The sequence below is a fragment of the Mustelus asterias genome, chromosome 7, assembly GCF_964213995.1.
Source record: "Mustelus asterias chromosome 7, sMusAst1.hap1.1, whole genome shotgun sequence".
In the NCBI taxonomy this organism is placed as follows: Eukaryota; Metazoa; Chordata; class Chondrichthyes; order Carcharhiniformes; family Triakidae; genus Mustelus; species Mustelus asterias.
The window spans coordinates 95,847,631-95,870,744 of record NC_135807.1 but is presented as its reverse complement, the minus strand read 5'-3'; positions in this window follow the sequence as shown (position 1 = coordinate 95,870,744).

The following is a 23,114-nucleotide window of genomic DNA, read 5'->3' as shown; positions in this document are numbered from 1 at the left end:
AGGCTTCAGTGGAAGCCATGTGTGTTTTAGACAGCATGCACATGGCACTTTACAGGGCACATTCAAAGCTCAGCAATCCATCATAGAGCCACCTGGCAGCTCCCAGATTACATGAAATCCAATCGGCAATTTGCAATTCCACAACAGATGCTGAGATTGCTGCTATAGTGGTGCCAAATTCGAGAGAACCATCCCTTTGTGCACCCAAAGGATTGGACTTTGGTTGCAGATAAACATCCCACGACGATATACTTGCTTCCTGCAGATCGGTAATACTAACAGTGTGGGAATGAATATGGGTGATGATGTTGTCCGTCAGAATAACATCACATGAAGGCCTCCCCGCCCCCCTCCAGTTTCTGCACAAGTGTCCGAAAAGTGACAGGGTCAGGATGCCAACGCAACAACGCAAATGAGTCACCATGCAACAGGATAAGGGCCACTTCGATCTCATATTATTCCAGCACCCACCAATTTTATGCTCTTCCCATGAGGGAACACTGAGCAGTAATACAACACAAATGTTAAAAGCAGATCATTCATCCATTGACACAAAGGTGAAGAACACTGGTAAGAAACACTTGTCGCATACACACTAGAGTGTCACATTAAATTTAGGTTGTACTGAAGTTGTTTCATGGTGGTGCTGCAATCTCCAATTCCACATCTACGCAAGGCCAGAGAAAGGAGAAATGGACGACATATTTGTTGGCCACTTGTTGTAGCCAAGAGGAGATTGCAGGAATTTCTCTTTCTATCCTCTTCAGGTTGTTGTGGCTCCTCTTTCTGATCCTCTTGCCAGAGGTTTTCTGCCTCTGATGTTTCCACAAGGAAGCCTTTTTGTGAGGCATTTTTTTTAAACATACAGCACTCAACCATTAGCTCTTAACTGCTAGCCAGACTATACTGCAGGACACCTCCGGATTAATCCAGCCAGCCACCTGAAGCATACTTTCAACATGACAATGGTATGTTCAGTGATCACACACATGGACAAGCGGTTGCCATTTTGCTGTACACATTGGGATACAGCATTGATGTGACCAACTGCGTTTCCTGAGAAAAGGCTTGTTCTTCCAGGATCCTGCTGAGCCTTGTCACTCTTAATCCGAGCTCAAACAGTAGTGCCATAATATTCTGTCAAAGTTTTTGCAGCAGTTCCCAGGGCAGTGAGCATTCACTTTCATAATAGCGCTGCTGGCTGCAAATGAGCAGCCCAATGCAAAAACAGAATCCTGGCGGGTGGCGTTATTGACCAAGGAGGCATGCATAGTGTACAAATAATGGAGAATCCTTCCAGCTTTGTGCAATGCATTACTCTAGTTGTTGAGCTGCTCCTGCTCGTTTTCCATTTGCAAGGAGATGAAATTGCCGGTGAATAAAGACCGCAATTCTCCCATCGCGACCCACAACTTTTCTGGTGGGTGATAGTTATTGTTGGTGTAGACTCGATGGGCCAGAGAGCCTTTTCTGCACTGTCTGATCTGTGACTATGAAATTCTCCTTGGAGAACCCATTTGAAAGGGAAAGATAAATGGCTGCCGCATGGCAGCTAGCTCACAGGTCAGATGTCAAAGCAATTTGCAATACTTATCTTGAGCATGTTGATGATATAAACATTGATGAAGGACTCTCGAAACCCTCTTCAAAATTGCCCTAAAATCTAATAAACTTAAGGGTCTATTTTACAGGGACAAGAACCAGTAACAAGAATTTAGGTGATTTTGTTCCCTCGTTTTGTACTTAATGTCTGCATTATTGTTTCATTTCACTTCCCTCTATGAGCTGCTGCCACCAATGAGAGTTTCTGCCTCGATTGAAGCCGTTGCTACAGGAATTCCTCTTTTAAGTTAGGATTCTAACTAGGCCAACACCAATTGAAACCAATCTGAATCAGTTTGGAATGATCTACAAAGGAAAAACTGAAAGCAAAATAACGCAGGGGATGCTGTGATGAATTTGTACCACTGGATGTAGCTATTGTGCTGCATAAAGATTAAAGACTATTGGAGTATGTTTGCAATGTTCTGCATCAAAAGCACAATTGATAAAGCCTGTCCTTATAAATTAGACAAGGAATTCCAATTCACTTCCCACACCTAGTGGTGCAATAAAGCAGCCTTTTGTTTGTACCCATAGCTGGTTATTCCTGGAACAAGTCGCTAGTCAGTCACCAGGGGCTTATGGTTTGAGAGGCACCACTCCACATCAAACGTGGCTGACCAGGAGTCTCGCTGCTCTTGCTGCCAGCCATTGGCATGTTGGAAGGACTTGAAAGTTGCTACTCAACCTGTCCGGCCATGTTATGAACTCAACTTCCTTGACCACCAAGTCCTGGGATGGGATTTAAACCAGGAACTTCTGGCTCAGAGGCAGGGCCGCTACCCACTGTGCCACAGACCTCCAGACATGGAATCAATGACTCCTTTCTTTTGCACATCACCATGAGTCCAAACAAATTCTGCACAGTCTTCCTTTGGGTAAGTTGAGGGATCACTGGCCCTAACTTTCCTATGATTCAGTTGTCACATTTTTGTATGTTTACTGTTGATATTTACTAAGGTTGAACATAACTGGCCAATTGTGTAAGCAGACCTGGCATCCCTGCAATCTGAGTATTCCTTCCTCTCCCAATATTGAGGCAAACAAGATTGAGATCCAGGAATTATACCAGAGGCTTTTCATTCTGAATATCAGCTGCTGTGTACATTGCTGCCACAGGTTTTGACTTTTCTTTGGAAATCAACTTGAATTTATGCTTATCCTGAATGGAGGCTCAGGGCAGAATTTTCACACCCTGCCCGCCTCGGGAATCTTAGCGGGTGGGACATGGACCATGCAAAGGTCCGTTGACCTCGGGTGGGATTTTCCAGGCTTGAGGTGAGCACGGCGGAAAATCCTGCCCTCAGACTCCAAAATGAAACCTTTTTGAAAACAGTATAAAACTGTGTAGTTGGGAGGGTTGGGGTGGGGACATGTTTACTTTTATCATAGATTCAAACTGGGTAGTAGCAGATTGCCTGCCTCAGAGCTCCGTGCAAAACCTTGTACCAAGTTGATGCCGGATTCCTCCATTCTCCGACTATGAATCCAGGTTTCTGGCAGGCCTGCCAAAACATTTCATCCTGCAGATCCATCACCCTAATCACATGCTAATATGAACATATGAACAAGCAGCAAGAGTAGGCCAATCGGCCCTTCGAGCCTGCTCCACCATTAAATAAGATAGAGTCATAGAGGTTTACAGCATGGAAACAGGCCCTTCGGCCCAGCTTGTCCATGCCGCACTTTTTTTTTAAAACCCCTAAGCTAATCCCAATTGCCCGCATTTGGCCCATATCCCCCTATACCCATCGTACCCATGTTACTATGTAAATGCTTTTTAAAAGATAAAATTGTACCCGCCTCTACTACTACCTCTGGCAGCTTGTTCCAGACACTCACCACCCTCTGTGTGAAAAAATTGCCCCTCTGGACACTTTTGTATCTCTCACCTTAAACCTATGCCCTCTAGTTTTAGACTCCCCTACCTTTGGGAAAAGATATTGACTATCTACCTTGTCTATGCCCCTCACTATTTTATAGACCTCTATAAGGTCACCCCTCAGCCTCCTACGCTCCAGAGAAAAAAGTCCCAGTCTATTCAGCCTCTCCTTATAACTCAATCCATCAAGTCCCGGTAGCACCCTAGTAAATCTTTTCTGCACTTTTTCTAGTTTAATAATATCCTTTCTATAATAGGGTGACCAGAATTGCACACAGTATTCCAAGTGTGGCCTTACCAATGTCTTGTACAACTTCAACAAGACGTCCCAACTCCTGTATTCAATGTTCTGACCGACGAAACCAAGCATGCCAAATGCCTTCTTCACCACTCTGTCCACCTGTGACTCCACTTTTAAGGAGCTATGAACATGTACCCCTAGATATCTTTGTTCTGTAACCCTCCCCAACGCCCTACCATTAACTGAGTAAGTCCTGCCCTGGTTCAATCTACCAAAATGCATCACCTCGCATTTGTCTAAATTAAACTCCATCTGCCATTCGTCAGCCCACTGGCCCATGGCTGATCTGACTGTAATCGCCTGCCACCCACTTGTTTAACAAGAATCTATCCACCTCTGCTTTGAAAACATTCAAAGACTCTGCTTCTACTGCCTGTCGGGGAAGGGAATTCCAAAGACTCACGACCCTCTGAGAAAAAAAATATCCTCACCTCCGTTTCAAGTCCAAAGATGTGCGTGTTAGGTGAATTGGCCATGCTAAATTGCCCCTTGGTTTCAGGGGTAGCTAGGGTAAATGCATGGGATTATGGGGTTAGGGCCTGGGTGGGATTGTGGTCGGTGCTTACTCGATGGGCCGAATGGCCTCTTTCTGCACTGTAGGATTCTATGATTCTATGAAGTGGGCAACCCGTTATTTTTAAGGAAAGATCCCTAATTCTATCCCTGAGAAGAGGAAACAGCCGCTCCACATCCACCTTATCAAGACCCCTCAGGAGCATTTGTTTCAATCAAGTTGCCTTTTACGCTTCGTGTACACTAAGGGAGAATTTAGCTACAGTGTTGCATCAAAGTCAGGGCCTTGCAGGAAAACCTCTGTTAAGTCAGTTTAAATATCTTCACTGGACCAGGAAAAGACATTTCCCAGACTTGATCATCCGCCCTGTATTGTGTGGTAACTATAAATTGGATTTGACTGATAGATTTAGTTACTTGGATGATGTTTGGGAAAAGGATCATAGATATATTTTGGAACAAGGGACAATTTCAGCAAAAATGGTATGTGTTTAGTTATTCATGTACTTAAGTATGTTAGAATATTGTTGTCCTTTTCATTGTATATATATTTTTTAAATTAACAGGTATTCTTTAATAATTGTTATACAATGACTGGAATAGTTCCTCATTTGGTTTTAACACGAATCTTCACAATATTCCAAAGCAGAATAGGTTATACACCACCCCGAACCGGTATTGCAAGTTGGGACACCCTTGCAGATAACATCAGCGTGGTTTGTGACACTCTTCTAAACTCTAGCGGATATAAGCCAGCCTGTCCAGTCTTTCTTCGTAAGGCAGCCTGGCCATTCCTAGTAGGATTTTAGTTAACCCTCTCTGAACTGCTTCTCGTGCATTAATAACTTTCTTTAATCTGAGTCCTCTCATACATTACATAACCTCTTGTGCCAGAACAAGATGTGGAGGTGGTCGGATCAATGCAATAACACCATCACAGAAGCCAAAGCAGCGTTATTTAAGTCTGAAGCTCTCATGCACTTTGATCCTACTTTATCCATACAGTTAACTTGCGATGCATTCCCTTATGGTGTAGGAGTCATGGTCTGCCACATCAGGCCATCAGATGAAGAAAGGCCCATTGCTTTTGTTGCTCAAATCTTGAACAAAGCTGAGAATAATTATGTCCAGATTGAACGGGAAGCACTGGGAATCATTTTTGGAGTCAAGAAATTTCATCACTTCCTGTATGGGAGAGAGTTTATATTACTGACAGACCCTACAGGATTCCTCATACCTACATGCCAATCATTACCCATCTATCCACCCCAATGGCCTCTCATCATATTTATTCCACCCTATGCCTCTCTACCCACCCTCCATGGTCACTTATAGACCGTATACCAACTAATACCAACTAATGGCAATCCATGCCCTCACCCACCACCCTTTGCTCTTACACCATCCATGCCAACTCACCAGCTGATGGGCAGACCTTAGGAACCATGCTGAGATGCAATAAAATAAAGTTCTAAGCAGCGATTACAGGTTTCACTGCTGTTGCGAAGTTGGGTAAAGTAATTGTAAATTGGGAGGTAGGAAGTTAGAATTTGGCATTTGTAAGAATGGTAAAATTGTAAAATGCTTGGGGGGGGGGGGGGAAGCATTGCCTGGTCCCTTTAAAAGGTGGTGCTTTTTCTGTGCTTAGAGAGTTAAAAAAATGCAAGTACATAGGGAGCCCAAACTGAAACATTTATATCGAAAGGCCAAGCAGCAGTTTTTACCAAGACAACAGGCTTTTGAATTTAGCCAATCAATTTGAATCAGGCATTTAGATACCAAGAATCTATTAAATTTAAATCTGATGGTTTTGACAACCTCGGACCCATCCTATTGTGGGAAATATTGATATGTCATCACGTGTATAAAAAAAGGGGCAGTGGGACAAAAAGAGAGAACAACTGCCACCTGTAGAGATAACAGCTCTCAGCTCTCAACTCTGAGAGAGAAAGAGAGAGAGAATCGCTGGCTCTCATAGCTTCATCTATGTCTTAGAGAAAGCAAAGGTACCAAAGAAGAAAGAAGTTCCAGACAGAAGAATCAACAGAGAAGGCCCAGAATATTCCAGAAGACACAAAAACCTGGTTGTAATTTAGAATTGAATAAATTCCATTTTTGTTAATGAGTGGGAATTGTGGGGGCGATTCTCCTAAAAGTGCTGAATTGGCAGGAAAACTGTTCTAAATCCCAACTGTTCTGTCAGTTCAACTTCTCACCTGAATCTCCGCACTCTGTGCGCTGAAGAGGCTCCATTGTGAATCTCATTAAAAACCCAGGGGGCGGGGCCTATTCACACCAGTGTTTGACAGTTATGGAACTCTGCGCATGTGCAGTGGCCCCAAACTGTCAAACTCCTGTTTGCTGGCCAGCTGAATCGCTGGCCAGCCCGGGGCCACCGTAGTGCTGCCGCTCCAGCCCCGCCCCCACGGCCCGATCACGGTACCCACAGCAATTCCCGGGCCAGCCCTGACCCCCTCATCCCAGAGCGCCCCGATGCCCAGGCCCCACCCCTTAGCAGTGGTGATCCCCCCATTCCCCTAACCCCAGCAGACCCCCCCCCCCGCTGTCCCCCCTGAGGTCAGACCCCCCCGGAGGCAGCCCCCCCTGACAGACCACCCACCCCCAGACCACCCAAATCACTGCCCTCCCTCCATTCCAGAATGATCCCAATGCAGAGTAGCAGTGGGACCCCCCCACCCCCACCAATCGCAGCTAGGCCCTGCCCACAATAGGCCCACCCCCTTGGCACTGCCCGATGCCTGTTGGGCAGTGCCAAGGTGCCCCCTGGGCATGGGCATTTTGCCTCTTGGGCAGTGTCAGGGAGCACAGGCTGGCACTGCCAAGGTGCCCATGCCCAGGAGCACCACGCTCGCTGCCCAACCCCGTGGGGGCCCCGATTGCACCCCTTCACTCTGGCGGGGTCTCCCGCTAGTTCCCCGAACATGGGGAGCTAGCCTGAACCACCCCGGAAAGAAGTACTGCTGGTGGGCTGGGAGATTTGATCGGGACCTGAAATGTCCCAAGAATTAACAAATCTACACTTTTAAAATAGATTTTAAAAAGATTTAAATGACTTACCTGCCTTCCCGCCGGTTTCCAGCATGGTCTGGCCGGCGACTGTTCGCCGGCTCTGGGAAATGCCCATGCGTTCCCGGTGCATGCACAAATCACTGTTCAAGGCCGCAGACGCACGTTTCCTGGTCGATCCACCAGAAAAGTGGGGGCCCGGATGGGAGAATCACGACCTGTATTTATTGGAACAGCATTCCATTAGAATCTTGTTTTATTCGGGAATAGTTAATAGTTAGAAGGGATTTATTTGGTTTGTTAATAGTTTAGTTAATTTGTTCACTGTTAGTTAGATAAATAAATTGTTAAGTATTGATTTTAGTCAGGGATTTATTTTAGGATTTAACCACTAGGAGTTACTGAAGAGAAGGTCACACTACTTCACACACACATTTTACAGATTATAAAGTAAGGTACTCCTCTTTGGGTGTTTCGGTGTTAGTTCTCAGAGAGGGGATCATTCTCCGTTTCATAACACTATAAAAAACTCGAATTGATTAAAGTCCACTAATACATTTAAATCCCTCAAAGTGCTTGATCCCTTATAAAAACAAAAATTTGTACTCATAACCCCACATCAAAGATAGTGAATCCCTTAATAACCTCTTTGAATTGTCAACAACACTGTGAACCTAGAGTCCCTGACTGTGGTAATAATAGGTTGTGGAAGCAGTCAAGCAATACTAATGATAACCCTCAAGCTTATGTCAACAAATAGCTATAGAAATTACAAGCACTTTTTTCAACTGGGGGACACACAGCAAGTTTGCTCTTTCAAAATTTAAAGATTTAACTAACTTTTATAAAAATAAGTTACCGTGGATGCTGTAAATCTGAACAAAAAAATTGGAAAAATAGTAGGTCAGGCTGTCTCTATGAAGAGAAAAAAAATTAACATTTCAGCTCTGTGATCTTTCAATAACTTGATAACTTGACAGTTCCACAGGCCTTATCTACCTTTTACACACATTCATGTCTACTCTTAAAAAACATACATCACACTCTGCGAGAAATGGACCTCATTCCAGGAACAAAATAGGATCTGTTTGAATTCCGTACCGAAAGCCCTGTTGGGTTTGGGCTTCCTATATGTGTCCCCTTCCCCAACCCCCATCCCCCACCCAGCAACAAAAATGGCATTTATTGGAAATGGGAACAGGACTTTCAGAATTGTCATGAAATCTTCATGACCCTTCAAAAATCCAAGCCTTACAGATTTAAATTTTTGAAGCCCTACGAGATGGTGGGACACAGCTTCATGCTCATTCCTTCCCTGGCCTCATCCAGTTTGCATCTCGGAAGAGAGTGGAGACATTTTCTCACAAGGATGGAGGGGAAATCAGATAGTGATCTTCTTTACCTCCTCATGACCAGGTACAGATATCCAGTTGCTTGTTAACTCATTTTCAGTCAGAATAGTCAACACAAAGAGGGGGAAGGAATAAATTGTATTTAAAAGAAATATAATTAGAGACTGGAATAATACATATTTCACGCTCCGCAGCAAATGTGGATCAGGAATAGGCCATTCAGTCACTGGAGTCATTCAATGGCTGATTTGCACCTTGTGATGTTAGCGTACCTTTAAGGAATGTTTTTTTTAAAATCATGTTCTCTGCAGTTGTGAGTAGGCCTTTTGATTTCATTGTTGCCAGGCTGTCTGTTCAAAGTCCTTTTGTTGCTGCTTTGATGATTTAAATGGGGTTTTGTTTATTTTTGCTCTGGGCCTCAGGTACTTTCTGGGATTTGTTTTATGACCCTGCATTGTTAGGGGAAGACTGGTTGGCAGGTCGTGTGTTTTGGACAGTTTTTTTTCTTTCTAGTGAATGCAACATTTCATTTTCAATTTGGCTGCTGGCCATAGTTTTCGTTTAGAAGGTGTTTGGACATCAGACTGAAAAGCAGTGTTTCCCTCTCTCCCGGTATTGGCTATCTGGAAGTCAGGCTACTTGCCTTCCTGGAGTGGAAAATCTACTGTTGGTGGTTGGCTTGCCGAGATTCTCTCTCTCTCTCCCTGGTGTTTTGGGAAACTGTTCTGACTCCAACTTGTCTGTGTATGCAGCAAGAGAATTGCAGCATCCAACCAAAGGACTAAGTTCCAGTATCCCGTGAGCATTCGTATTTTCTCTGCTAAACCTGTGGCAAGGGTTTTGTTTAGGAAAGTTTGTTTGATTGGAACATTTCATATATTTATTAAGGGTTACACAATATCATGTTTTTTTTGTTTGTAATTGGTAAAAGTTATTGCTAATTTTCTTTCTATACAAGTTAACTGTATTCTTAAATAAACTTCATTTGATAAAAGCTCCTTAGTGAGTCATAGAGTCATAGAGGTTTACAACATAGAAACAGGCCCTTCGGCCCAACTTGTCCATGCCGTCTTTTTTAAACCCCTAAGCTAGTCCCAATTGCCCGCATTTGGCCCATATTCCTCTATACGCATCTTACCCATGTAACTGTCTAAATGCTTTTTAAAAGACAAAATTGTACCCGCCTCTACTACTAACTCTGGCAGCTTGTTCCAGATACTCATCACCCTCTGTCTGAAAAAATTGCCCCTCTGGACCCTTTTGTATCTCTCCCCTCTCACCTTAAACCTATGCCCTCTAGTTTTAGATACCCCTACCTTTGGGAAAAGATATTGACTAGCTGATCTATGCCCCTCATTATTTTATAGACCTCTATAAAATCGCCCCTCAGCCTTCTACTCCCCAGAGAAAAAAGTCCCAGTCTATCCAACCTCTCCTTATAACTCAAACCATCAAGTCCCGGTAGCATCCTAGTAAATCTTTTCTGCACTCTTTCTAGTTTAATAATATCCTTTCGATAATAAGGTGACCAGAATTGTACACAGTATTCCAAGTGTGGCCTTACCAATGTCTTGTACAACTTCAACAAAATGTCCCACCTCCTGTATTCAATGTTCCGACAAATGAAACCAAGCATGTTGAATGCCTTCTTCACCACTCTGTCCACCTGTGACTCCACTTTCAAGGAGCTATGAACATGTACCCCTCCCCAACGCCCTACCATTAACTGAGTAAGTCCTGCCCTGGTTCAATCTACCAAAATGCATCACCTCGCATTTACCTAAATTAAACTCCATCTGCCATTCATCAGCCCACTGGCCCAATTGATCAAGATCCCGTTGCAATCCAAGATAACCTTCTTCACTGTCCACTATGCCACCAATCTTGGTGTCATCTGCAAACTTACTACCATGCCTCCTAAATTTTCATCCAAATCATTAATATAAATGACAAATAATAGTGGACCCAGCATCAATCCCTGAGGCACACTGCTGGTCACAGGTCTCCAGTTTGAAAAACAATCCTTCACAACCACCCTCTGGCTTCTGTCATCAAGCCAATTTTGTATCAATTTAGCTACCTCACTCTGGATCCCATGAGATTTAACCTTATGCAACAACCTACCATGCGGTACTTGTCAAAGGCCATGCTAAAGTCCATGTAGACAACATCAACTGTTCTGCCCTCATCTATCTTCTTGATTACCCCTTCAAAAAACTTAGTCAAATTTGTGAGACATGATTTTCCACTCACAAAGCCATGCTGACTGTCCCTAATCAGTCCTTGCATTTTTAAATGCCTGCAGATCCTGTCTCTCAAAATACCTTCCAACAACTTACCCACCACAGATGTGAGGCTCACCAGCCTGTAGTTCCCAGGCTTTTCCCTGCATCCCTTTTTAAACAAAGGCACAACATTTGCCACCCTCCAATCTTCATGCACTTCACCTGTGACTATCGATGATTCAAATATCTCTGCTGTCATTGTCACAGTGGGTCATTTGGATCATACCTGAAGTGAAATATCTCATGCTCTCCCTAACCAAATTCAAAGTGCAAAACCTATGATCCAGGCGGACTTCATAAAAGTCATAAAATAGAGTTTCTGACCTGAATTATAACAACCTTGACTCAATTTACCCAACTTTGCCTCAAATTCCTTGATATTGTTGTCTGACAAAAACCAGTTGGTTTCAGTCTTACAAACTCTACTTGTTTCTTTGGGAAAGAATTCTAAATCGTACCGGTATTACAGTCAAAGGTCTTTGAAAACTTGAAAATGGACTGGGAACAGGACTTATGATGCCAGATAGTAGATGAAATACTGTGAGAACATTACAGCCTACAGTAGAATGAGTGGGGACAAGCTGAGGATTACTCACCAAGCACAGTGCAGCCCACAAATAATTCACAGATTCTACCTCCTTCTGGAGGAGGGGGGTGACCGCTGCCAGAGGGGCAAGTTACTATGTATGTTCTGGTCATGTGTTGCCCCTCAAGTTCAACTATTGTGGGAAACAGTTCAGAAGTCATAGAGATCATGACAGCTCTCACATTCTCTAAAGTGTGGAGATTTAATCAAACTTCAAACAACCGCACAACCTCAAACAGACCATTGTCCGCAGCAAACTACCCAGCCTTCAGGAGAACAGTGACCACGACACCACACAACCCTGCCACAGCAACCTCTGCAAGATATGCCAGATCATCGACACGGATGCCATCATCTCACGTGAGAACACCATCCACCAGGTACACGGTACATACTCTTGCAACTCGGCCAACGTTGTCTACCTGATACGCTGCAGGAAAGGATGTCCTGAGGCATGGTACATTGGGGAAACCATGCAGACGCTACGACAACGGATGAATGAACATCGCTCGACAATCACCAGGCAAGAGTGTTCTGTTCCAGTTGGGGAACACTTCAGCGGTCATGGGCATCCGGCCTCTGATCTTCGGGTAAGCGTTCTCCAAGGCGGCCTTCACAACACACGACAGCGCAGAGTTGCTGAGCAGAGACTGATAGCCAAGTTCCGCACACATGAGGACGGCCTCAACAAGAATCTTGGGTTCATGTCACACTATCTGTAACCCCCATGACTTGCCTGGACTTGCAAAATCTCACTAACTGTCCTGTCTGGAGACAATACACATCTCTTTAACCTGTGCTTAACGCTCTCTCCACTCACATTGTCTGTATCTTTAAGACTTGATTACCTGTAAGACTCGCATTCCAATCATTATTTTGTAAATTGAGTTTGTGTCTTTATATGCCCTGTTTGTGAACAGAACTCCCACTCACCTGACGAAGGAGCAGCGCTCTGAAAGCTAGTGGCTTTTGCTACCAAATAAACCTGTTGGACTTTAACCTGGTGTTGTGAGACTTCTTACTGCATTCTCTAAAGTGCCAGGTCCATGTCCAATGGGTTTGCCTACTAAAAAGCAAGCCCCTCCTACTGTACTCGAACTAGCTGTGTCATGTCAGCAGCAGAAGAAAGAATTCCCTCAATGAAATGAAGCTAAATCCTTCCCATAATTTACATATGGGCGAGATATCTGTGAGATATATGTCAATCAAGTATTCTATTTAGAGTTCAAGAAGTACCAAGCAATTCAAAACTCTATTCAGTAGCCCACATGATTATCCTTATACATCTGACAATGCCCTATGGTCAGAGTGGTTCATTAAATTAACAAGTCCATTCCTAGTACTGTGCCTACAAAATACAATAACCCTATTCTGCAGGTAGGAGGAGCCCTTGAAAGTTTCCTGACATTCAACTTAATTATCCTAACAATCCACATGTCATGTAGCTCAAATGTCTTCCACACATGGCTTATACTGCCACTTCTCAGATTCCTTATGCACAGCCATACCAATGTGCCAGAGTGTGTGTTCAAACTGTACGATGACTTTACAAAGTTTGTGTACGTATTCTCTAGAAAAGGCTTTTTTTAAAGAAACGTCACTTCATGAAGTTCAGAGTATAGATAACTCTGATAACCCCAGAGTGATTGAAATCTAGTTTTGGAATTCATACAACTTGCACTCCTAGTTAAAGATGTCACTTAAAACCTTTCCTCAGGCTCCTGTCATGATATTGCTCTCAGGTATTAATTAATCTCCGTGTAGCTAAATCAGACTGTAGAATTAGAATAACATGTCTTTTTGCACTCCTGTTAACATTTTTGTTGATATAATGTGTCAGGTTTGTGATGTTAAGGCCTCGGATAATATTTCACCGTATCAAAATGTGTTTCCCAGAAGTGCAACATGAAACGATCTTCCTGGGTTCTATATTCCATACTGAAGGCTTTCCAAACTTGAAATCATACTCTAAGCTCGTCTTTACACACACCCTTCTCTTTTCAGGCCCCCAGAAAGCCCAAATATCACATATGGCTGGACCCACAGATTTACAGAATGGTTACAGCACTTATGGAGGCCATTCAGCCCATCATATCTGTGCTGGTTCTTTGAAGGAGCAATTATCTAGTGTCATTCCCTGGCCTTATCCCTGTAGACTTGCAGATATTCTTCCTTTCCAGGTATTTATGCAATTTCCATTTACAAGCCTCAATTGAACCTGCCTCCACCACACTCTCAGGCAGTGCATTCCAGCCACCGGTACATGAAAATCCTTTCCCTCATATCTTCATTGCTTCTTTTGCCCATTAAATCTGGGCCCTCTGGTTCTCAATCTTGCCATCAATGGAAACACTTTCTCCCTTTCTAATCCTCAACCACTCCATCTTAAAAATAGCATCAGAATGTAAAAGTTTCAAAATGTAATAACAAAAGCTGAGTATTTTATTTAAAGTCTAAATAAACTCCACTAAACCTTAATCAAGTTATATTGAGTTCACAGCTAGAAACAGACATTTGGCCCATCTGACCAATTCATGTGTTTGTGCCCCACATGATTCTCCTCTCATCCGTTTCCATCTAACCTTATCGGCGTACTCCACATTCCTTTCTCACATATTTGTTTAGCTGAATTTATTAGTGACCATATTATATTTATGACCTCGATGGAAAAATTTCCTCCACAGCAATCCTGCCAAACCCTTCCATTATCCTAAAGATCTCTAAATGGTTACCACCTCAGCCTTTCCTGTTCTAGAGAAAAGGATCCCAGTTTGTTTAGGTTTTCCTGATAGTTATAACTTGTCAGTTGTGGTATCATCGATGAAAATCTTTATTGTTCCTTCTCCAATGCCTCACTCTAAGTGGATCTAACCTCAGTTCTAACATGTTCAATATGACTTCTTTTCAATTCTATCCTTCTAGAAATAAACTCTGGTGTTTGGGGGTTTTTTTATAGCCTTTTTAGCCTGTGATTTTTTTAATGGCCTTCTTAGCCTGTGACTCACCTGATGAAGGGGCAATTCTCCGAAAGCTCGTGCTGCCAAATAAACCTGTTGGACTTTAACCTGGTGTTGTGAGATTACTTACTTTTAGCTGTGTTACTACTTTTAGTGATTTGTGTATTTGTGCTCCTAAATTCTTTGTTCCTCTACCATCCTAATAGTATGAGGGTTCCTTATTAAATAATTACAATTTGATCAGTCGGGTTCAGTTTGTGTCAATATTAGCACTCAAGCAGACAATTCAATTTTAATGGAAGTAAAGTAAGTAGCACATGTCAGCAGGTCACTGTCCTATCAGCTGTTTAAGTCAAATGTAGCACCTTCTTCAAAATCTTCAACTCTTCATATGGAGAATCATTCGATAAATCAAGCATATTCCCATCTGAAAGTGAGGTTACACCCCTGCTGGCAGTTTCCAATTCACAACTGCAGAGACAAGTTAAAGGGTTACTCTCCTCACCCCATTCCCGCATCTTGATGCATTCCTAGAGGACTAGTTGAGGGAGTGAGACAGGAAAGAAGTACTCATTCCAAGCATGCTAAAACATCCCAACGGATACTGTAAAGTAAAGCTGTACAGAGGTGGCTGACGGGTCACCACCAGCAGTATCACCCCTCAGACTTGGCTCAATGTCGATGGAGGATTAATGAATAACGAGCACGGATCTTCACTCTACCACATTGCCTGACAACATCTCTCACCCTCTCCCCCATCACTCTCATTTCTTACCTCCCCTCCATGACATTTCTCACCACAAGGCCATACAAAAATATCTCTTTCTGAACACACACCTCTCATTAACCTCTCTTAACAACAAAAAGTAACTCAATCAGCTTCACACATTCTGGAATCTGCACCAACAACTCATACCAATACTTCTTCCTCACTTCACAATGCGCACAGATCTTTTTAGATTTTTCTACTTGTGGTGAGACTGGATTTGTAGCCATGAATATAAAATAATCATTAAAAAGTCTAGCAGGGAATTCAGGAGGAATGAATGGCCTACTTTGGTGGTGTAAATATTTAGTAACACGTTGTAATATATATTGTCTTCCCATCCTCATTCCATTTACATCTTTTACACCTTTTCACACAGTCTCTGTATGCACAAGACTGACACTTGTCCACCTACCTTTTTATAACATGTCACACTCACCCTCTCGGTGGGAATCTCCGTTCCCATGGTGAGTGGGACTGGAAAATCTTTCACCCTCTCTTTCTCCAGAACAAGCTGCACAAAATACCAGGGAGAGGAACAGGATGGAGTAAGAGACTCCAACACCTCAAACAAGCAGATCAGGAAGCCCAGGATGGACCTACAAGTGGCTGCTGGGACACCATGCAGAGTGTTGGCAGATTACTTGTAATCTCGTCATTCAACCCAAGGCAGATGCAGCAAGCTTAGCAGCTGGAACTTGCATTCCCCCTGTTCAAGTGCAGCTTCTTCCTCCCATCTTAATTCTTTTCTCTTCTTCAAGGACCTCTTAATCTGAGAGTCCCCGCAAAAGAACAAATCTCATTGGGAAAGCCATGTTGTGTTAATGTAGACTGTATTAGTATTAGGTTTAAGTTCACTAACTGCACTGAATGCTGAAATGCTGAAGTCACTTTAGTGATTTTATACAAATGCATTAGCCCACCATCTTGATGGTATTAGAAGGTTAAACAAAGGGAAACTTATGTTTCTACCCACTTGAAGACTAATAAGTGCATCTATTAGAAGTGACCTGAAAGTACTTTCATTTCACTACAGATTATTAAAAGTGCATGACACAAAAGCATTGCAGTCTTCAGCCACTGATTTTCAGATTTCTTTACACACTTGCTGCTATGACCAACATGTGGCTTTCCTTGTATTTACATTGCAGTCTTTCCCAAAATGTCTTTTATAAATTTGTACACCTACATGACTATCCCAAAACTGAGAATGAGTAAATAATATAAAAAACCTAATTTAATCTAGCCAAACCTCTTGCAATAATTACTGATTGTACAAATTGCACATAAAATCATCTAGTAACTGTCACAGAAATACACTATTATATTATGTGAGCTATATTAACGTAGAAGCAAAGACATAGAAAATAGGAGCGGGAGTCGGTCCTTCAAGCCTGCTCCACCATTCAATATGATCATGGCTGATCCTCTATCTCAACACCATTCTCCCACTCTCTCCCCATTCCCCTTGGCAAATTTAGAGTCCAGAAATGTAAGTATTTCCTTCTTATAAATAGTCAGTGACCTCCAAAGACTTCAGTGATAGTCAATTGTACAATGTATCCTGAGATTGTGACCCCTTTTTGATTTGATTTATTATTGTCACATGTATTAGCTGACAGTGAAAAGTATTGTTTCTTGCACACTACACAGACAAAGCATGCCGCTCATAGAGTACATAGGGGAGAAGGAAAGGAGAGGGCGCAGAATATAGTGTGACAGTCATTTTTTTTTCATCTGAAACAATTTATTTCTGTGCATTATACAGTAAGTAGTATAAACAATAGCTAGGATGGAGAGAAAGATCAACTTAATGCAAGTTGGGTCCATTCAAAAGTCTGATGGCAGCAGGGAAGAACCTATTCTTGAGTTGGTTCGTACATGATATCAGACTTTTGTATCTTTTTCCCGATGGAAGAAGGTGGAAGAGAGTATGCCTGGGGTGTGTGGGGTCCTTGATTATACTGGCTGCTTTTCCAAGGCAACGGGAAGTGTAGACAGAGTTAATGGATGGGAAGCTGGTTTGTGTGATGGACTGGACTTCATTCACAACCCTTTGTAGTTTCTTGCAGTTTTGATCAGAGCAGGAGCCATACCAAGCTGTGATACATCTGGATATATCCCTTGTTCGAGACCCCAGACAGAGGAAACAACATCCCTGCATCCAGTCTGTCCAGCCCTGTCAGAATTTTATACATTTCAATTAGATTCTCTCTCATTCTTCTACACTCCAGTGAATACAGGCACAATTGACCAAATCTCTCCTTATACAACAATCTTTCCATCTCAGAAATCAGTCTGGTGAACCTTTGTTGCATTTCCTCTATGGCAAGTATCATCGAGGCTCAGTATGGCTGCAGTAAGACATCCTTGTTCCTGTACTCAAGTTATCGTGCAATGAAGGCCCACATACCATTTGTCTTTCTAACTGCTTGCTGTACCTACTTGCTTGCTTTCAGTGACTGGTGAATATGACTCCCAGGTCCCTTTGTAGATCAACATTTCTCAAACTATCACCATTTAAACAAAACTCTGTTTCTCATTATAAAGTGCATTTCTTCTGATATATTCAGTGTCATAATGTTCTCGTTTTTCATGTAAAATTAATCTGTAATTATAAATTATTTTTGTTCGTACTGATGTACAATATTCATTTTCAAAAAGTTCCTTGTTGGCTGTAGGCGGGGGGTCGGTGGGTGTAGTGGGGAACGCAAGGTTGGTTTAGGCCCTGCATGATGGGATTGTTTTTCACAGTGGGCCAGTAACTAACCCACTGTATCTGTTTGTCACATCGAACGCGCAGTGTCAGGCCGTGCAGTATTAGCTTTTAAGATGATCAGCATGAAGGAATATCACTGCTTGCTGCTGTGAAGGTTTCTGTGCAACAGGTTTTTATCTAGCTGAGGGGATTCAAAGTGATCAATGGTAATAATAGAAACAATTGATGGTTCAAGAGTGGCAGTATTTATATCCATTGAATCCATAGAATCCCAACAGTGCAGAAGGAGGCCATTCAGCCCATCAAGTCTGCACCAACTCTCCGAAAGACCATCTTACCCAGGCGCACCGCCCTTCCCTATCCCTGTAACCCTGCGCATTTACCAATGCTAATCCTAACCTAATGTGGAGATGCCGGCGTTGGACTGGGGTAAACACAGTAAGAAGTTTAACAACACCAGGTTAAAGTCCAACAGGTTTATTTGGTAGCAAAAGCCACACAAGCTTTCGAGGCTTGTGTGGCTTTTGCTACCAAATAAACCTGTTGGACTTTAACCTGGTGTTGTTAAACTTCTTACAATCCTAACCTACACATCTCTGGGCTGTGGGAAGAAACCGGAGCACTCGGAGGAAACCCATGTGGACACAGGGAGAATATGCAAACTCCACATTATCTGGCAGAATGATGCATGAGAACTTTAAATTTTCTCTGTCATGAATCGCTTGAATTGCCAATTCATGTTAAAAAGGAAAGAAAGGGAAGGTCAAATATTAACAAAGAACCGAGGATGAATTTTCCTCTTGGGATCATGTGTTGCAATCTGGGCCATATCACAGTTCACAAACTGCACTGCTGGCTGATCAGCAACTTTGCAGCTTTGACAGTTTTTTTGACAGCTTTGAGACAGTTCATTGGCAGATTTAACAATTCATCTCCAAAAAGGTACCCTGGCTATCTAAATGAATCCACCAAGTTCAGGCTAGCTCTTACTTTGTCTAATCTGCACACTTCAGATTTCACACTCCTCTCCTACTAAAATCTCACTTCAATGGAGGCAGCTGGACACTTAACTCACCAGCTTAAACTATGCCTGTCTGAACCCCAGTCTGGTTCCAGTCTCATCCCCACAAGAGTAGACAGTGCTATGTCCGGAGGTGACACTTAGAATTTTCATGTGATTCGTCACTTTTGCACAAGAGAACACTCTTCATCATAGCAAAAATCTGGAGCCATGTCTGAGATTCATCGGGACTCAGTCTCCAACAATTTTGTAGTTTTTACCTTTCCCTGCAAGGTGCCTGCCCAACTTCTCCAAAGGCTGTTTTCATTATAATTGTGTGTGTTTCCCTACATTTCTGAAGAGAATGATTATTTTTCATGTGTAAGTATTGGGGAGGGCAGCAAGTGCTGAGAGGGTTCAGTGATACCATGCTCCTGGCAATCACAACTCTTGTTTTTCAAGTTACCGAACATTCCAAGATTTTAAATGGGCAACATTTTAACAGGTTGCTGTAATTAGGGTCAACATAATACTGCTTAAAGGAAGTCTTGGCATTGATTTACCAAACACTGAAATGATGTTGCTGGAAGAGTGTTATGTTGACTGACCAGAACATTAAGCCATCAACAAGAAGGTAAGAGAGTGGTGCTGGGAAACTGAAAGGGAATTTTCTTCCATAAGGCGACTAATATTGAATTTTCTGTGAGCGTTAGCCTCGGATTTTCAACCCTGGATCAAAAGTTTCAAGATGCTCCAGTTCAGCAAACCCGACCTTTAAAAATGGCCACCTGCACATCGGGTTTTCGGCTGGGAGGGAGGAAGGGGAGTGTGGGCTGGAATGGGATTCAGGATGGATGATCCCAGAATGAGGGTGGAGGTTGCTGGGTGCAGAGACAGGCTAGGTGCAAGGCCCACCTCTGGGCTATGACATTGTGTGTCAATTTTTTTAAAAGCACATCTTTCCAATCCTCATCCCTAAGTGTCTACACCCAACTGCCCACTCCCTGTGCACATCCATGCCAACCAATGCCAATCCATGATCCATCACACTTCCATGCCAATCTATGTTGCTCTACTCAACCTCCATGGTCCTTATTACTCATATGCCAACTCAGTACCAATTCATGCCACCCCATGTCCCATCCACCACCCTTTGTCCTCACCTTCTCCAAGTCAACTTACCTAATATCCTTTGATACTTCATGGATAGCTTGACAGTTCTTTGACTCTCCCTGGGCAACCTTTTTGAGTTTTGTGTAATAAGTGCATAATCATGTTTAATTCTAATAATCCCAATGGTGCTTTAACTCTCCCAAAGGTGCCCAAGATGCTATCCAAAGGGATAATTCACCTCTTCAAAGGGTGCATATCTGCACATCTGTTCTGTCATTCACACATTCTGATCACTTAATGGACACTTTTTAGCACCTTTTCTGCCTTCTGTATCCTCATTTACATCCACCCCCCTCCCCCCCCCACTGATTCTCTTTGCTCTCAGCTCTGATGAAAGGTTATCTAGACTCAAAACGTTGCCTCTACTCTCTCCTCACTGATGCTGTCAGACCTGCTGAGATTTTCCAGCATTTTCTGTTTTTCTTCAAAGGGGTACCCAGCTAAAGGGGTACCCCTAGCTATCCAAAGAATCCATCAAGTTCAAACCTCCTCTTACCTGGTCTGCTCTGTGCACTCTGGAATTCATATGGCTAGAGTTTAAGAACCCCACTTCAGTGGAGGCAGCCAGTGATTTAAATAGGCAACTGCCTCCGCAAATCATGCAGGAGCAAACCCCAGCCCAACTCCAGCCCCAGCCCCATGAAGATGTTCAAAGGCAGAACAAAGATATTTTGACTATTTCTGGAATTTTCAACCTGATGGAGAGCCTCTCTGTTGTGATGAAAATCCGGGTCAAAATGTAAGGATGTAAGGCGGTACGGTGGCACAGTGGTTAGCACTGCTGCCTCACAGTTCCAGGGACCTGGGTTTGATTCCTGGCTTGGGTGACTGCCTAAGTGGAGTTTGCACATTCTCCCCGTGTCTGCGTGGGTTTCCTCCAAGTGCTCCGGTTTCCTCCCACACTCCAAAGATATACAGTTAGATTGATTGGCCATGCTAAATTGTCCCTCAGTGTCCCAGGATACATAGATTAGAGGGATTAATCGGGTAAATATGTGGGGTTATGAAGCTAGGGCCTGGGTGGGATTGTTGTGGGTGCAGACTCGATGGGTCGAATGGCCTCCTTCTTTACTGTTGGGTTTCTATGATTCTCCCTGAGGTTGTACGTATGAAATAAAGTATCCCACCTTGTATGGACTAAAGGTTCATTTCTTTGTAACCGGGTCATCAATCGGCTAAATCATTATGAATGGTGTAGCTGAGTCAAGACTGAGCCCTGAATATTTGCTCCCAGATCAGACCATTTCCCAGTTCTGCAAACTTGATCCCAGGAAAAAGAGGCTCAGAAGTTGGGATGTTCATTCTGAGTTGCCGGGCTGGATTAAACCTTGGGCCTGCTGTGTGTGGAGACAGGCTGCACCAGCACTGTGTGAAAGCTTGAAAATGACAATAAAACAAAACAAATCCCTCTATCCCTCACCGCTCCTTATCTCTCTACTCACCCCACATGTCCCATCCCATCACTCCCCATGCCCGGCCATTCCAACCCCATGGCACCTCATGTCTCTTGATAGTTCTCACAGCTTGCTGTGACAGCTTTGACAACTCCCGTTGACTGGTCTCTTTGACAGGTGCTTCTGACAGTTTTGAAAGTTGATTTTCACAGGTATGTCAATAGTCCCAGTGAGCTAGAAAGTAATGAGTACGTGCACTTTTTACACACATTTATGTCTACTTTTAACAATTCCGAAGGTCACCTGCCCTACCTCATAGGGCAACTGACCTACGCCAAATGTGTCCCAGGACCATATCCAAAGTGATACCTTTCCTCTCCAAAGCAGTACCGTGGCTATCCAAATAAATCCACTGAGTCCTGAGCATGTCTTACCTGGTCGCAGCTATACACATCAAGTTTCCCACTCCTGGCCTATCAAAATCCCACTTCAGTGAAGGCACTGATGATTGAAATACTTTGGTGAAGGACATATGCACAAATCCCGGTCAGTCTCCAGTCCTCTTTCCAGGAATGCAGGAAGTGCTATGCCCAAGGGGGAGTCTTTCCAAGCTCATCCACAATTTCTGTCACAACAGAGAGACTCTCCACTCTGATGAAAATCTAGGCTTCAGTTTGTTACCAATCACACCTTTATCGATCATTGACAGTTGTATTTGTGAATGAGATGACAAAGTGTTTGGACTTTGCCTGGTTTTATATAATCTTTAAAAAAAGAAGCTGGAATCCAACACCACAGGCACAGTAAGCAAATATCTTCACTGCCCTCAATGGCAGTACTGCTTCAATGCTGCAGGAATTATTCATCAGTATGGATGTCAAATCCAGCAACATCCCAGGAATGTCGTCTGAGACGTTTGGACTATTCCTTTACACACACTGCATAAAATTGGAACTGGATTTCAATCTCGAACACAGAACCATTTGTTTTATCACTAGATACTGGAGAAAGACCCAAAGCAGCTGATCGTAATGGAGTGAAATGAACATAGAACTACAGAACTTGCATGTACTGTGGATTTGGGAAACTTTTCACTAAGTTTCAATAGATCCCACTCCATGTCTGGGTGAAGAATGTTTATTTATCACCTTCACTTGAAGGATGGCTTCTGAAGGCAGATGTGACTGGCCTAATTCTTCCACAAGTGTACACTTAACCAATCTCTCAGGCAGTACATATGACAGTGATTTCAGTGATTTTGAAAGAAAAAACTATTCTTTTAAAAGTTTATTTATTAGTCACAAGTAAGGCTGACATTAACACAACAATGAAGTTACTGTGAAATTCCCCTGCTGCTATCAAAGAACAAAGAACAATACAGCACAGGAACAGGCCCTTCGGCCCTCCAAGCCCGCGCTATCATGTCTATTTGAAAAGTAGAATATTGTGGGTGCTGGATTTTGAAATTGAAAACAGAAAATATTGGAAACATTCACAAGGTCACTTATTAGAAACAGGATTAGCAGCATGTGATCTGCACCTTCATTGGAAGTGCTC